Raw genomic sequence first — 17290 nt, forward strand, 5'->3', positions numbered from 1 at the left:
AAGTCTGTGGTTTCTCAGTTTTAAGTACAATACCACCAGCAGGACCAGCAGCAGAGCAGCAACAGTTACACCCAAGTACAGCTCCTTTCTTGCCAGTGGTGCTATAACAAAAGGAAATACAACAATAAATACATCTAACACTCAAAGAATACAAAGTAAAAAGAAAAATAAGAGTAGAGCTTAAAATCACCACAGTTGGTGATCATTTCTTCAGAATTTGAATCACTTTATTTTGCTCAGTACTGTATATCACAGGGAGGTATATGACTTGATGCAAGCACACATGTATAATAGCTATGTAGCATATTACACAAACCCAAGACAAATATTCAAGACATAAAACCTGAGAAACGGGGAAAACATAAGAATATGGAAAATGACAATTAGCATGAATTAGAATAAATACAGTTGATTCAAAATAAATCATCTCTAAAAGGACCCAGGTTTATTGTCCAGTGCATTATATAAGAGTCCAGTGGGTTTATTAAAAGTGTCCAGTGTGATTTGAAAGTGACACAGTACTGGGGAAAAAGCTGTACGGCCTTGCTGGTTTTAAAGACCTGTAGTCATGTTTTAGAAGGCAGTAGATGAAAAACGTGAAATCCAGTATGACAGGGTTTGGCTATAGTGAGCGCTAAACTGCAGCGATCCTGCAGTTGTAGATGTCTTGAAGCACTGGCACACTACAGCTGATGATCGGCTCTGCTGTCCTGACTATGCGCTGGAGTTTGGCTCACTCTTGTAATGTTGATGATTCGCACCAGATGGTTATTGATGAGGTGAGGATGAACTCCATAATCACTGTGTAGAACAGGATCATCACAAGTTGGTGGAGGTTGAATTTCTTTAGCTGGAGCAGGAAATAAATCCTCTGTTTTGTCCTTTTTATTAAGGAGACTGTGTTCTCCTCCCACTTCAGGTCTCTGGATATGATGATAACCCAGGAACTTGGCTGACTCTGTAGTGGAGACCACAGAGCCACTGAGTCACAGTCCACCATCTCAAAAGTCTTGTGTGCATTCAGCAACAGGTGGTTGAGTCTGCACAAGGACTCCAACTGCTCCACTTCCTTCCTGTAGGCTGACTCATCACCGTCAGTTATGAGTACAACCACGCTGGTGTCATCAGCAAACTTGTTGTTCAAACTTGTTGATATAAAATGATTGATTACAGCCACTTGACATACACACTAAAATTTTAGATTCTTGTGAAACTAAATGAAAATGTCCTGGTTTTCGGTGCCTTTTATGCATTCTCTCAAATGTGCTAAAATCTTGTTTAAAATATATTTTATATTAGTTTATTCTGTTTCATTCTTCTTAAATTGATTTCATTTTCCTCTTTGTTATGTTTTAAAATATTGTTTCAATAGATTTCTTTGCCTTTTTTTTAATCATTTTAACTTCCTCTGTGTTTAAAAGATGCTGCATAAAAATGTTATCTATTCTAAAGACTGATCACCAGATGGCTTCAACAGCAAGACTTTATGTTGTTTAAAAAAATGCTTTTCAAACACACCACTGAATGAACAGACTGATGAACTAATAAAACACCAAACATAAAACAACATCACGAGGATCAGAAATCTGAATAAACTGCTGTGTGTAATGTTTTACCTGTTTGCTCATCTTCTACTGGTGTAGACGACACTGCTGGTCCACTGACAGTCACTGTCACTGAGTGAAAGAAGACACCAGATAAATGCCTGTGCTTATGGAGATGTATTTGATATGAATGTGTCTATTTAATGAGTAAATGTGTTCCTGAACATAATGACTTTCATACAGTTCATATGACCTGTGGTTCTTGTTGTCTGTTATGCTTTAAATGTTGCTTCAATGGATTTCTTTGCCTTTATGTAAAGCATTTTAACTGCCTCTGTGTTTAAAAGGTGCTGTGTAAAACTTGTTTGTCTGTTATAAAGACTGACCAGCAGATGGCTTCATCAGCAAGACATACTGACAGGAAATAGTTTACATGTGTTTGTCTGTCCCCCCCTCTCTTTTTGAGGCACCAAGCTCCTCCTGATCTGAATAAACTGCTGTATGTGATGTATTACCTGTTTGTGTCTCTTCTGATGATCCACTGACTTTCACTGTCACAGAGAAAGAAGACACCAGATAAATGCCTGTTCAAATGTATTAGATATAGGAATATGTCTCTGTTTAATGAGTAAATGTGTTTCTGAACAATAATGGGTTTCATACAGTTCATAAAAGCTGTGGTTCTTGTTGATTGTTGCTGATTCATGGAGATGGTCTCAACTGTAGTCGACATAGGAGGATTTAAGTTGACTGGCTGAGGTGTAGGAACTGTCAGAGAAAGAAAGAAGGATGATTGCAGCAAATAGTAAGAAAAACATGTAATAATACATTGAAAAACTGTTTGTTTATCTTGCACTGACTTTTACTGTCACTGAGAAAAAGAAAACACTAGATAAATGCCTGTGTGTGTATATATATATGAATGTGTCTGTTTAATGAGTAAATGTGTTCCTGAACATAATGAGTTACATACAGTTCATAAAAGCTGTGGTTCTTGTTGATTATTGCTGATTCATGGTGATGGTTACAACTATAAATTAAATAGGAGGATTTGAAGTGCTGATTTTTACACACCTTTGTGGACTTTGAGTTCAATTTCTGTTTTCGGATCAAATCCATATGTATCTATTTCACACCAATAGGTGCCAGCATCTCTCAGGTTCAGGTTATAGATGGTCACATGCATGATTCGCTTCTTAGTGTCATCATAGAGATCATACTTCCTGTCTTGTGTCCTCTGTTTGCCCAATGTATCAGTGCTTTTGATGACAGTTTTCCTATTAGCATAGATGCCCTTCTTGAAGTGTTTAGGATAGGTTTCATATTCTGAACCATACGGGCAGGAGATGCGAACCTGTCCTCCCTCCTGGCCTGATACCTCAATCTTTGGGTGTTCACATCTGGTCACTTCAAAAGAAAAATAAACAGATTTTAATATTTTTGTAAAGGTCAAATGTGCAGGGAGCTTTGACTTTGGCTGTTTGTTCTTTGTTTTTGTTTTTTTTGTTTTTTTAAACATTATCTCTTAACAGGATCATCAAAGTTTACATTCAATCATAAATGTGATGTAATGTGTCTCAAAAACGACAAATATTCTCAGCTGTGTACCAATAAATATCAAACACTGTACAGAGATGAATTTAAAACGTGTGTGTGTTGAGCTCGGCACTTACCAGAGAACAGCCAGATGCTGAGAAGAAGCATCTTCCTCATTGTGACTTTTTGCTAAATCCCAACTTTTTATGTTAATCAGTGTCTACTAGTTTCTCTGCACTTCACAAACTCTCTGTCCACTTAACTAGCTTGAAATTCACTCAAAGGCACTGATCCATTTCAAGAGATGTTACTGAGACTCTACTGTGAACAAGGATGTGACGGGTTTATTCGTGAAGGTGGGAGGTAACTTGAGTTTGATCTGTACAACTGTGAAACCACTGGCCACTTCCTTTATTTCATATCACTTTTTTCTTTTTCATTCAAACTGTGAGAAAAGCCGTGTCCACATTTGAGAAAAAGCAGATTTTTGGGACAGTGGTTCAAGTTTAGGTTTGGCAAGTAATGGTTATGGTTAGGGTTAAGCCAAGTCATCAGGAAATGAATGTAAGTCTATGTGAATACCCCAAAAGTGGCTAAAGTAAACCTCTTTGTCTATGTGTGGGAGGGTTGGAGCATTATTGTGTTAGGTGTGAACATCATCTTTTCCGTGTCGTTCCACTTCATCATAGTAATCACACGTACACTTTTGTCTCACAGAAAACATCACACAGAGAGAAAGAAAATGTGTTCATTGAATTTATAATCTTACTTTATTAGGGTGAAGTTTACATCCTGGGCATTATGCAAAATGAACACATTATTTAGGGACATTGGCATCTTTTCCAAAATATCTGCCATGTATTAAGTTACATGATTAATAATTGATACAATAACTATTTATTTGCAACCTGTGAATTTACATTCATCTTTAGAAATGTGAAGAATTATAACACATGAAGTTAAAGAAAAGGAAGATACTGTGTCAGACATTGAAGATGATCAGCACTGTATTCAGATGTTGGAGTAGAAGTTTGATTCATCTGTTGTTTGGTGTCTGATGGTGGAGTGTGTGACAGCGCTGATGTCTTTGACCTTGTTGAAGCTCACAGTGGAGAAGAAGAGACTGTCTGGTTGGATCTGAGACCTCAGATGAGACTGAGATGTTGGAATAAATATTACATGTGTGGTCTCTGCTGTTGAACAAAAGATTGTGATTGAATGATCTGTGGTCATCTCAGCCTGGTTACTGTTGTATATATGATGTGAGATGAAACTGTGGTGACTGGGACTAATACACAATGAGCATTAGATGTTATAAATGTGATGAAGCACACTGAAAGACTGAGCAGAATCATTTGAGTCCAGTTCCTCTGATAAGCACTCCGAGACTCTCTGGGTAAATAATAATGTTGCAGTGACATAAATGTTAAATTGAGCTCACTTACTTCTCATTGTAACACATCTGTGATTTCTCAGTGTTAAGAACAAAAACACCAGCAGAACCAGCAGCAGAGCAGCGGCAGAAGCAAGGACACCGAAGTACAGCTTCTTTCTTCCCAATGGTGCTAACAAAAAGGAGAGAGAGAGAGAGAGAGAGAGAGAGAGAGAGAGAGAGAGAGAGAGAGAGAGAGAGAGAGAGAGAGAGAGAGAGAGAGAGAGAGAGGAGGGAGAGAGGGAGGGAGAGAGAGATAGATAGCGAAAGGGAGAGAGTGATGAGAGTGATAGAGAGAGAGAGAGTCCTCCATCATTAGCTCAGGGGTTCTGGCTCAGAGATGATTTTATTAGGTGGTTGAGGCCAGGTGAAGACATTCTTCCCACCCAGCTGTTTCATGCTTATATAAATAATAAAATAGCAGAATGTAAATAATTATATTTCACAGATGTTATGTTTGAGTAGCATTTCTCATTTAAATGAATTATTGGATTTTTAGGCATTTTAAAGCTACTGTACAAGTTCAAAAGTAGTTTTTTATGATGCACCTTTAATAAGCATCATAAACGACTGATATCTAACAAAATTAACATAATAAACTACTGATATTTGACAAAATTGTCCTCTAACAGGAAGGCTCTTAATAGGACTCAAATTATGTCAGCAGTTATACGATTTTGACATTTCATTTTAAAATCAAATTTGTCACCTGTGTAAACACATGGCTTTGGTCTCAATATTTGAAATTTAATTCTTAAAGTAAATATTCATTTAAATTAATTCTTATGAATTAACAATGTTTTTCGAGGATTACACCGTGGGACATATACTGAGCAAACCTGACCATGTCATCAAAAATGTCAGTTTATGAGTAATTGTTAAGAGCTTCTAGCCTTGTCAGTCAGTAGTTGTGATCATCAGGGGTCCTTCTCTGTAAAACCACTTCCTGCTATAAGGCCTTCTTCACAATTTTAACAAAATGACCCTTTAAATGTTGGTTACATTTTGAGATACTTCATGTGGTTCACTTGACTGCACATAATCCAAACTAGTCGATATGGTGTTTTATTGACAATTTGAGCATTTTTAAGCAAGTGTATTTTTTTGGTTAAAGTTTTGAAGGTTAAACCACTGGGACATATTTGCCATAATCCTCTAATATATTGTCTCAAAATAGATTAAAAGCAGAAGTGTTATACTTGGTCCACAAGAAAAGAATATGTGCAAGGTATTTTTTATATATAGGTAAATATAATTTGACTAAACCACATGGGAACAAAAAAGTAGTGTCATGTCATAGAGCTTAAAAGTATTGTCTATCTTGTATATAATGTTGGTGTATATTGTAATATTAGTTCATTCTGTTTAATTCTCCTGTAATTGATTTCATTTTTCTCTTTGCTATATGTTATTGACAAAAAATAGTTTACATTTTTTTGTCTGTCCCCCCTCTCTTTTTGAAGCACCAAGACCTTCTTGATCTGAATAAACTGCTGTATGTGATGTTTTACCTGTTTGCTCATCTTCTACTGGTGTAGACGACACTGTTGATCCACTGACAGTCACTGTCACTGAGTGAAAGAAGACACCAGATAAATGCCTGTGCTTATGGAGATGTATTTGATATGAATGTGTCTATTTAATGAGTGAATGTGTTCCTGAACATAATGACTTTTATACAGTTCATATGACCCGTGGTTCTTGTTGTCTGTTATGCTTTAAATGTTGCTTCAATGGATTTCTTTGTCTTTATGTAAAGCATTTTAACTGCCTCTGTGTTTAAAAGGTGCTGTGTAAAACTTGTTTGTCTGTTATAAAGACTGACCACCAGATGGCTTCATCAGCAAGACATACTGACAGGAAATAGTTTACATGTGTTTGTCTGTCCCCCCTCTCTTTTTGAAGCACCAAGCTCCACCTGATCTGAATAAACTGCTGTATGTGATGTTTTACCTGTTTGTTTCTCTTCTGATGATCCACTGACTTTCACTGTCACTGAGAGAAAGAAGACACCAGATAAATGCCTGTTCAAATGTATTTGATATAGGAATATGTCTCTGTTTAATGAGTAAATGTGTTTCTGAACAATAATGGGTTTCATACAGTTCATAAAAGCTGTGGTTCTTGTTGATTGTTGCTGATTCATGGAGATGGTTTCAACTGTAGTCGACATAGGAGAATTTAAGTTGACTGGCTGAGGTGTAGGAGCTGTCAGAGAAAGAAAGAAGGATGAATGCAGCAAAAAAGTAAGAAAAACATGTAAAAATACATTGAAATACTGTTTGTTTCTCTTCCACTGACTTTCACTGTCACTGAGAAAAAGAAAACACCAGATAAATGCCTGTGTGTATATATATATATATATGAATGTGTCTGTTTAATGAGTAAATGTGCTCCTGAACATAATGAGTTACATACAGTTCATAAAAGCTGTGGTTCTTGTTGATTATTGCTGATTCATGGTGATGGTTACAACTATAAATTAAATAGGAAGATTTGAAGTGCTGATTTTTACATACCTTTGTGGACTTTGAGTTCAATTTCTGTTTTCGGATCAAGTCCATATGTATCTATTTCACACCAATAGGTGCCAGCATCTCTCAGGTTCAGGTTATAGATGGTCACATGCAGGATTCGCTTCTTAGTGTCATCATAGAGATCATACTTCCTGTCTTGTGTCCTCTGTTTGCCCAATGTATCAGTGCTTTTGATGACAGTTTTCCTATTAGCATAGATGCCCTTCTTGAAGTGTTTAGGATAGGTTTCATATCCTGAATCATACGGGCAGGAGATGTGAACCTGTCCTCCCTCCTGGCCTGATACCTCAATCTTTGGGTGTTCACATCTGGTCACTTCAAAAGAAAAATAAACAGATTTTAATATTTTTGTAAAGGTCAAATGTGCAGGGAGCTTTGACTTTGGCTGTTTGTTCTTTCTTTTTTGTTTTTTTGTTTTGTTTTTTTCAACATCATCCCTTAACAGGATCATCAAAGTTTACATTCAATCATAAATGTGATGTAATGTGTCTCAAAAACGACAAATATTCTCAGCTGTGTACCAACGAATATCAAACACTGTACAGAGATGAATTTAAAACTTGTGTGTGTTGAGCTCGGCACTTACCAGAGAACAGCCAGATGCTGAGAAGAAGCATTTTCCTCATTGTGACCTTTTACTAAATCCCAAATTTTTATGTTAATCACTGTCTACTAGTTTCTCTGCACTTCACAAACTCTCTGTCCACTTAACTAGCTTCAAATTCACTCAAAGGCATTGATCTGTTTCAAGAGATGTTACTGAGACTGTACTGTGAACAAGGGTGTGACGGGTTCATTCGTGAAGCTGGGAGGTAACTTGAGTTTGATCTGTACAACTGTGAAACCACTGGCCACTTCCTTTATTTCATATCACCTTTCTCTTTTTCATTCAAACTGTGAGAAAAGCCGTGTCCACATTTGAGAAAAAGCTGATTTTTGGGAGAGTGGTTCAAGTTTAGGTTTGGCAAGTAGTGGTTATGGTTAGGGTTAAGGCAAGTCATCAGGAAATGAATGTAAGTCTATGTGAATACCCCAAAAGTGGCTAAAGTAAACCTCTTTGTCTATGTGTGGGAGGGTTGGAGCGTTATTGTGTCAGGTGTGAACATCATCTTTTCCGTGTCGTTCCACTTCATCATAGTAATCACACGTACACTTTTGTCTCACAGAAAACATCACACAGAGAGAAAGACAATGTGTTCATTGAATTTATAATCTTACTTTATTAGGGTGAAGTTTACATCCTGGGCATTATGCAAAATTAACATATTATTTAGGGACATCTGCATCTTTTCCAAAATATCTGCCATGTATTAACATGATGAATAATTGATACAATAACTATTTATTTGCAACCTGTGAATTTACAGTGGTCTTTAGAAATGTGAAGAATTATAACACATGAAGTTACAGAAAAGGAAGATACTGTGTCAGACATTGAAGATGATCAGCACTGTATTCAGATGTTGGAGTAGAAGTTTGATTCATCTGTTGTTTGGTGTCTGATGGTGGAGTGTGTGACAGCGCTGAGGTCTTTGACCTTGTTGAAGCTCACAGTGGAGAAGAAGAGACTGTCTGGTTGGATCTGAGACCTCAGATGAGACTGAGATGTTGGAATAAATATTACCTGTGTGGTCTCTGCTGTTGAACAAAAGATTGTGATTGAATGATCTGTGGTCATCTCAGCCTGGTTACTGTTGTATATATGATGTGAGATGAAACTGTGGTGACTGGGACTAATACACAATGAGCATTAGATGTTATAAATGTGATGAAGCACACTGAAAGACTGAGCAGAATCATTTGAGTCCAGTTCCTCTGATAAGCAGTCCGAGACTCTCTGGGTAAATAATAATGTTGCAGTGACATAAATGTTAGATTGAGCTCACTTACTTCTCATTGTAACACATCTGTGATTTCTCAGTATTAAGAACAAAAACACCAGCAGAACCAGCAGAACCAGCAGCAGAGCAGCAGCAGCGACACCGAAGTACAGCTTCTTTCTTCCCAATGGTGCTAACAAAAAGGAGAGAGAGAGAGAGAGAGAGAGTGAGAGAGAGAGAGAGAGAGAGAGAGAGAGAGAGAGAGAGAGAGAGAGAGAGAGAGAGAGAGAGAGTCCTCCATCATTAGCTCAGAGGTTCTGGCTCAGAGATGATTTTATTATATTATAAAGAAGTTAGGTGGTTGAGGTCAGGTGAAGACATTCTTCCCACCAGCTGTTTCATGCTTATATAAATAATAAAATAGCAGAATGCACATAATTATATTTCACAGATGTTATGTTTGAGTAGCATTTCTCATTTAAATTAATTATTGGATTTTTAGGCATTTTAAAGCTACTGTACAAGTTCAAAAGTAGTTTTTTATGATGCATCTTTAATAAGCATCATAAACTACTGATATCTAACAAAATTGACATAATAAACTACTGATATTTGACAAAATTGTCCTCTAACAGGAAGGCTCTCAATAGGACTCAAATTATGTCAGCAGTTATACGATTTTGACATTTCATTTTAAAATCAAATTTGTCACCTGTGTAAACACATGGCTTTGGTCTCAATATTTGAAATTTAATTCTTAGAGTAAATATTCATTTAAATTAATTCTTATGAATTAACAATGTTTTTCGAGGATTACACCGTGGGACATTTACTGAGCAAACCTGACTATGTCAGAAAAAATGTCAGTTTAAGAGTAATTGTTAAGGGCTTCTGGCCTTGTCAGCCAGTAGTTGTGATCATCAGGGGTCCTTCTCTGTAAAACCACTTCCTGCTATAAGGCCTTCTTCACAATTTTAACAAAATGACCCTTTAAATGTTGGTTACATTTTGAGATACTTCATGTGGTTCACTTGACTGCACATAATCCAAACTAGTCGATATGGTGTTGTATTGACAATTTGAGCATTTTTAAGCAAGTGTAATATTTTGGTTAAAGTTTTGAAGGTTAAACCACTGGGACATATTTGCCATAATCCTCTAATATATTGTCTCAAAATAGATTAAAAGCAGAAGTGTTATACTTGGTCCACAAGAAAAGAATGTGTGCAAGGTATTTTTTATATATAGGTAAATATAATTTGACTAAACCACATGGGAACAAAAAAGTAGTGTCATGACATAGAACTTAAAAGTATTGTCTATCTTGTCTATATTTTTGGTGTATATTGTAATATTATTTTATTCTGTTTAATTCTCCTGTAATTGATTTAATCTTTCTCTTTGCTATATGTTATATTTGTTTGCCTTCATTTAAAGCATTTTAACTGTGTCTGTGTTATAAAGACTGGCCACCAGATGGCTTCACCAACAAGACGTTTTGACAAAAAATAGTTTACATTTTTTTGTCTGTCCCCCCTCTCTTTTTGAAGCACCAAGCTCTTCCTGATCTGAATAAACTGCTGTATGTGATGTTTTACCTGTTTGTTTCTCTTTTACTGTTGTAGACGACACTGCTGGTCCACAGACAGTCACTGTCACTGAGTGAAAGAAGACACCAGATAAATGCCTGTGCTTATGGAGATGTATTTGATATGAATGTGTCTATTTAATGAGTAAATGTGTTCCTGAACATAATGACTTTTATACAGTTCATATGACCTGTGGTTCTTGTTGTCTGTTATGCTTTAAATGTTGATTCAATGGATTTCTTTGTCTTTATGTAAAGCATTTTAACTGCCTCTGTTTTTAAAAGGTGCTGTGTAAAACTTGTTTGTCTGTTATAAAGACTGACCACCAGATGGCGACATCAGCAAGACATACTGACAGGAAATAGTTTACATGTGTTTGTCTGTCCCCCCTCTCTTTTTGAAGCACCAAGCTCCTCCTGATCTGAATAAACTGCTGTATGTGATGTTTTACCTGTTTGTTTCTCTTCTGATGATCCACTGACTTTCACTGTCACTGAGAGAAAGAAGACACCAGATAAATGCCTGTTCAAATGTATTTGATATAGGAATATGTCTCTGTTTAATGAGTAAATGTGTTTCTGAACAATAATGGGTTTCATACAGTTCATAAAAGCTGTGGTTCTTGTTGATTGTTGCTGATTCATGGAGATGGTTTCAACTGTAGTCGACATAGGAGAATTTAAGTTGACTGGCTGAGGTGTAGGAGCTGTCAGAGAAAGAAAGAAGGATGAATGCAGCAAAAAAGTAAGAAAAACATGTAAAAATACATTGAAATACTGTTTGTTTATCTTCTGGTGGTCCACCGACTTTCACTGTCACTTACAAAAAAGACACCAGCTAAATATATACATATATATACATATGAATGTGTCTGTTTAATGAGTAAATGTGCTCCTGAACATAATGAGTTACATACAGTTCATAAAAGCTGTGGTTCTTGTTGATTATTGCTGATTCATGGTGATGGTTACAACTATAAATTAAATAGGAGGATTTGAAGTGCTGAATTTTACATACCTTTGTGGACTTTGAGTTCAATTTCTGTTTTCGGATCAAATCCATATGCATCTATTTCACACCAATAAGTGCCAGCATCTCTCAGGTTCAGGTTATAGATGGTCACATGCAGGATTCGCTTCTCAGTGTCATCATAGAGATCATACTTCCTGTCTTGTGTCCTCTGTTTGCCCAATGTATCAGTGCTTTTGATGACAGTTTTCCTATAAACATAGGTGCCCTTCTTGAAGTATTTAGGATAGGTTTCATATCCTGAACCATATGGACAGGAGATGTGAACCTGTCCTCCCTCCTGGCCTGATACCTCAATCTTTGGGTCTTCACATCTGGTCACTTCAAAAGAAAAATAAACAAATTCTAATGTTTTTGTAAAGGTCAAATGTGCAGGAAGCTTTGACTTTGGCTGTTTGTTCTTTGTTTTTTTTAAACATCATCCCTTAACAGGATCATCAAAGTTTACATTCAATCATAAATGTGATGTAATGTGTCTCAAAAACGACAAATATTCTCAGCTGTGTACCAACGAATATCAAACACTGTACAGAGATGAATTTAAAATGTGTGTGTGTTGAGCTCGGCACTTACCAGAGAACAGCCAGATGCTGAGAAGAAGCATTTTCCTCATTGTGACTTTTTGCTAAATCCCAACTTTTTATGTTAATCAGTGTCTACTAGTTTCTCTGCACTTCACAAACTCTCTGTCCACTTAACTAGCTTCAAATTGACTCAAAGGCATTGACCCGTTTCAAGAGATGTTACTGATACTCTACTGTGAACAAGGATGTGACGGGTTTATTCGTGAAGCTGGAGGGTAACTTGAGTTTGATCTGTACAACTGTGAAACCACTGGCCACTTCCTTTATTTCATATCATTTTTTTCTTTTTCATTCAAACTGTGAGAAAAGCCGTGTCCACATTTGAGAAAAGCTGATTTTTGGGACAGTGGTTCAAGTTTAGGTTTGGCAAATAATGGTTATGGTTAGGGTTAAGCCAAGTCATCAGGAAATGAATGTAAGTCTATGTGAATACCCCAAAAGTGGCTAAAGTAAACCTCTTTGTCTATGTGTGGGAGGGTTGGAGCATTATTGTGTTAGGTGTGAACATCATCTTTTTCTGTGTCGTTCCACTTCATCATAGTAATCACACTTACACTTTTGTCTCACAGAAAACATCACACAGAGAGAAAGACAATGTGTTCATTGAATTTATAATATTACTTTATTAGGGTGAAGTTTACATCCTGGGCATTATGCAAAATTAATACATTATTTAGGGACATCTGCATCTTTTCCAAAATATCTGCCATGTATTAAGTTACATAATTAATAATTGATACAATAACTATTTATTTGCAACCTGTGAATTTACAGTGGTCTTTAGAAATGTGAAGAATTATAACACATGAAGTTAAAGAAAAGGAAGATACTGTGTCAGACATTGAAGATGATCAGCACTGTATTCAGATGTTGGAGTAGAAGTTTGAGTCATCTGTTGTTTGGTGTCTGATGGTGGAGTGTGTGACAGCGCTGATGTCTTTGACCTTGTTGAAGCTCACAGTGGAGAAGAAGAGACTGTCTGGTTGGATCTGAGACCTCAGATGAGACTGAGATGTTGGAATAAATATTACCTGTGTGGTCTCTGCTGTTGAACAAAAGATTGTGATTGAATGATCTGTGGTCATCTCAGCCTGGTTACTGTTGTATATATGATGTGAGATGAAACTGTGGTGACTGGGACTAATACACAATGAGCATTAGATGTTATAAATGTGATGAAGCACACTGAAAGACTGAGCAGAATCATTTGAGTCCAGTTCCTCTGATAAGCAGTCCGAGACTCTCTGGGTAAATAATAATGTTGCAGTGACATAAATGTTAAATTGAGCTCACTTACTTCTCATTGTAACACATCTGTGATTTCTCAGTATTAAGAACAAAAACACCAGCAGAACCAGCAGAACCAGCAGCAGAGCAGCAGCAGCGACACCGAAGTACAGCTTCTTTCTTCCCAATGGCGCTAACAAAAAGGAGGGAGAGAGAGAGAGAGAGAGAGAGAGAGAGAGAGAGAGAGAGAGAGAGAGAGAGAGAGAGATAGAGAGAGAGAGAGAGAGAGAGAGAGAGTCCTCCATCATTAGCTCAGAGGTTCTGGCTCAGAGATGATGTTATCATATTATAAAGAGGTTAGGTGGTTGAGGCCAGGTGAAGACATTCTTCCCACCCAGCTTTTTCATGCTTATATAAGTAATAAAATAGCAAAATGTACATAATTATATTTCACAGATGTTATGTTTGAGTAGGATTTCTCATTTAAATGAATTATTGGATTTTTAGGCATTTTAAAGCTACTGTATAAGTTCAAAAGTAGTTTTTTATGATGCACCTTTAATAAGCATCATAAACGACTGATATCTAACAAAATTAATATAACTACTCATATTTGACAAAATTGTCCTCTAACAGGAAGGCTCTTAATAGGACTCAAATTATGTCAGCATTTATACGATTTTGACATTTCATTTTAAAATCAAATTTGTCACCTGTGTAAGCACATGGCTTTGGTCTCAATATTTGAAATGTAATTCTTAAAGTAAATATTCATTTAAATTAATTCTTATGAATTAACAATGTTTTTCGAGTAGTTGTGATCATCAGGGGTCCTTCTCTGTAAAACCACTTCCTGCTATAAGGCCTTCTTCACAATTTTAACAAAATTACCCTTTAAATGTTGGTTACATTTTGAGATACTTCATGTGGTTCACTTGACTGCACATAATCCAAACTAGTCGATATGGTGTTTTATTGACAATTTGAGCATTTTTAAGCAAGTGTATTTTTTTGGTTAAAGTTTTGAAGGTTAAACCACTGGGACATATTTGCCATAATGCTCTAATATATTGTCTCAAAATAGATTAAAAGCAGAAGTGTTATACTCGGTCCACAAGAAAAGAATGTGTGCAAGGTATTTTTTATATATAGGTAAATATAATTTGACTAAACCACATGGGAACAAAAAAGTAGTGTCATGTCAACTTAAAAGTGTTTTCTATATTGTCTATAATTTTGGTGTATATTGTAATATTAGTTTATTCTGTTTAATTCTCCTGTAATTGATTTCATTTTTCTCTTTGCTATATGTTATTGACAAAAAATAGTTTACATTTTTTTGTATGTCCCTCCTCTCTTTTTGAAGCACCAAGACCTTCTTGATCTGAATAAACTGCTGTATATGATGTTTTACCTGTTTGTTCATCTTCTGATGGTGTAGACGACACTGTTGGTCCACTGACAGTCACTGCCACTGAGTGAAAGAAGACACCAGATAAATGCCTGTGCTTATGGAGATGTATTTGATATGAATGTGTCTATTTAATGAGTAAATGTGTTCCTGAACATAATGACTTTCATACAGTTCATATGACCTGTGGTTCTTGTTGTCTGTTATGCTTTAAATGTTGCTTCAATGGATTTCTTTGTCTTTATGTAAAGCATTTTAACTGCCTCTGTGTTTAAAAGGTGCTGTGTAAAACTTGTTTGTCTGTTATAAAGACTGACCACCAGATGGCGTCATCAGCAAGACTTACTGACAGGAAATAGTTTACATGTGTTTGTCTGTCCCCCCTCTCTTTTTGAAGCACCAAGCTCCTCCTGATCTCAACAAACTGCTGTATGTGATGTTTTACCTGTATGTATGTGTGTATATATATATATATATATATATGAACGTGTCTGTTTAATGAGTAAATGTGTATATACATAATGAGTTACATACAGTTCATAAAAGCTGTGGTTCTTGTTGATTATTGCTGATTCATGGTGATGGTTACAACTATAAATTAAATAGGAGGATTTGAAGTGCTGATTTTTACATACCTTTGTGGACTTTGAGTTCAATTTCTGTTTTCGGATCAAATCCATATGTATCTATTTCACACCAATAAGTGCCAGCATCTCTCAGGTTCAGGTTATAGATGGTCACATGCAGGATTCGTTTCTCAGTGTCATCATAGAGATCATACTTCCTGTCTTGTATCCTCTGTTTGCCCAATGTATCAGTGCTTTTGATGACAGTTTTCCTATAAGCATAGATGCCCTTCTTGAAGTGTTTAGGATAGGTTTCATATCCTGAACCATACGGGCAAGAGATGTGAACCTGTCCTCCCTCCTGGCCTGATACCTCAATCTTTGGGTCTTCACATCTGGTCACTTCAAAAGAAAAATAAACAGATTTTAATATTTTTGTAAAGGTCAAATGTGCAGGGAGCTTTGACTTTGGCTGTTTGTTCTTTGTTTTTGTGTTTTTGTTTTATTTTTTAAACATCATGCCTTAACAGGATCATCAAAGTTTACATTCAATCATAAATGTGATGTAATGTGTCTCAAAAATGACAAATATTCTCAGCTGTGTACCAATGAATATCAAACACTGTACAGAGATGAATTTAAAACTTGTGTGTGTTGAGCTCGGCACTTACCAGAGAACAGCCAGATGCTGAGAAGAAGCATTTTCCTCATTGTGGCCTTTTGCTAAATCCCAACTTTTTATTGTTAATCAGTGTCTACTAGTTTCTCTGCACTTCACAAACTCTCTGTCCACTGGACTAGTTCAAAATTCATTCGAAGGACCAGGTTGTCACAGTCAGGTCCAGGGACAGATCTAGGAGTTGATAAGGACTCAGTCTGGATCTCTCAGAGGCAGGGCCAACTTTTTTGGCAGGGTTCACATGCACAGAAATTAATTTTACTGCATTATATAACTTCTGCAAACATTAGTAGAAGTAGTGATTTATTTCTGTCCTTATTAACAATGTTCCAAAAAGGACCTACATAGAAATAAGTAAATAACAATAAGACATTAACTAAGGAAAACAAAAAATATTACATTCATTTTTAAGCTTATTTCATTCAGTAACACTGCCTCAACTGAAATGTCTGAAAGTTTCACTCTTAATCACAATTGTTATAAACTCACTCAGATTCAGTCAGCAGCTTGTTGAAGTTACTGTTCATAAAAAATGACTTAAATCAGACTTTTTTTTTTAAATAGATTTGGGGCTTTTTAGAAAATACTCAACATATAATATTCAACATAATATTCCATATTATATTCAACAAGAGTTACACCCAGTTACAGCTTCTTTCCTGCCAGGAAGGAAGGAAATATTAACCTTTCTGCTGTGTTTAGGTCAAATGTTACCTATTGTCAAGTTTAGATGTGTGAAACATACTTTTGTGTTCAACACAAGGCTTCATTACATCCTTCACAATAACCATCTGGTTACAATAAAACACATTTAGATTTTAAAACACATTTAGATTTTTGTGTTATGGGTCAAAGTTGACCTAGTAGTAATTATTATTTTTGTAGAGAAATACATAGTAAATGTTGTCAAACTATGATGAATAACAAATATTACCAATAAAATGAAAATAATACACATCAAATGTAATAATAATAATAATAATAATAATAATATGTAATCATATTAAAATTGTGTTTCATGCCAGGAAGGGGTATTGACTCATATGTTCCCACGCATCCTCCCCCACACACACACACACACACACACACACACACTAGTGCCCAAACAGGTTTTTTGTGATTTATGGGACATCCCTTTCCACTTGCTTTACAAGGCTGTGATCAGTATCAAAAAATCTATTCTGAGCTACACAACACAAATGTTACTTCAAATGATCAATAGACTAACATACTTTTTATGTTAATCAGCATCTACTAGTTTCTCTGCATTTCACAAACTCTCAGTCCACTTAATTAGCTTGAAATTCACTCAAAGACATTGATCAATTTCAAGAGA

The sequence above is a fragment of the Scomber japonicus genome, chromosome 2 (assembly GCF_027409825.1).
Source record: "Scomber japonicus isolate fScoJap1 chromosome 2, fScoJap1.pri, whole genome shotgun sequence".
Lineage (NCBI taxonomy): Eukaryota > Metazoa > Chordata > Actinopteri > Scombriformes > Scombridae > Scomber > Scomber japonicus.